Genomic DNA, 440 nt, shown 5'->3' on the forward strand with positions numbered 1-440 from the left:
GCCTCTCGCCACCGGCCGCCAGTTGCCAGCCGCTACCGCGTCCCATGTCTCATTTTGCCTTTTTCATAGCATAACGTAACCGAAGACCATTTATGCGTAAATGGGTGGATGAAGAAGGAACTAGTTTGGTGTTCCAAATAGAATGGTTCAGTTACCTACATTCCAGTAGTCAAACCTCCTTTTATGTATTTTATCTATAAAAGCAGTACATTCCTATATCTACAGGCGACTAACTTAGAGCCGGGAACTTGGTATGAAATTCGGGTTAGCGCGTTTTCGCCGGCCGGGGAAACGACCGCTTTCTACAGAGCGGCGACTCTTACACTAAATGGAGGTAATTCTAAACTTTTATATCTGTACTTATATTAATATTATAAAAAGGAAGATTTGTATATTTGTATATATAACTCAAAAACTACTGGGCCGATTTCAAAATATCT

Source organism: Papilio polytes, unplaced genomic scaffold (genome assembly GCF_000836215.1).
Source record: "Papilio polytes unplaced genomic scaffold, Ppol_1.0 DF824144.1, whole genome shotgun sequence".
In the NCBI taxonomy this organism is placed as follows: domain Eukaryota; kingdom Metazoa; phylum Arthropoda; class Insecta; order Lepidoptera; family Papilionidae; genus Papilio; species Papilio polytes.